Source organism: Hyposmocoma kahamanoa, unplaced genomic scaffold (assembly GCF_003589595.1).
Source record: "Hyposmocoma kahamanoa isolate Upper Pololo Valley unplaced genomic scaffold, ASM358959v1 97, whole genome shotgun sequence".
Classification (NCBI taxonomy): Eukaryota; Metazoa; Arthropoda; class Insecta; order Lepidoptera; family Cosmopterigidae; genus Hyposmocoma; species Hyposmocoma kahamanoa.
The window spans coordinates 954,212-954,896 of record NW_020655294.1 but is presented as its reverse complement, the minus strand read 5'-3'; positions in this window follow the sequence as shown (position 1 = coordinate 954,896).

Below are 685 nucleotides of genomic sequence, written 5' to 3'. Positions count from 1 at the left end.
ATTCAGTGAAAAGGTGACTTATAGCGACTAGTTTAGTAAATTATACTTTTAAAATTAAAATGCTACGGAGCGAACTAGCTGACCATACAATTTTTCTATGTGCTTATTGCAGATGTTTGATTTGGATTTTAACGACTTTTTTTCCGTAGCGTGTGTGAGTGGTGTCAGTACATTGTTGAAACTTCTCTATGGAGAAACATTAAGCGGAAACTGCACAAAAAGCACTCGAAAGTCCCATTGTAAAGCTCGTAGTCAGTTTCTTGGGATATAGCCAAACGGGATACCCCATACTGTCATATTCTGACGTTTAATTTTACGATAACCGACGTTACTGACCACAAACGGAAGAATATTTTTCTATGTATGAAGTCGATGGCTCGAAGTCCGGTAGTAGTATGTAGCTATGACTATAAGAGCGGTTACACACGGCGGCTTTTAGTAACGATGCAAACGCGATGCAAACGTGATGCAAACGCGATGCACGTTTTAAATTAATTAACTAATTTATTTTTATAATGTATTTATTAATTTCACTTTTAAATTTACAATTAACAAAACAAAATGTAGTGCATAAATCTATACAGATTTTTCGTCATCAAAAGCGACTGTAGCGATGCAATCGCGCGTCGCCGAGTGTAAACACTCTAATTTCTAAGTTACGTACATTTGTGAATGTGTAGTTGAA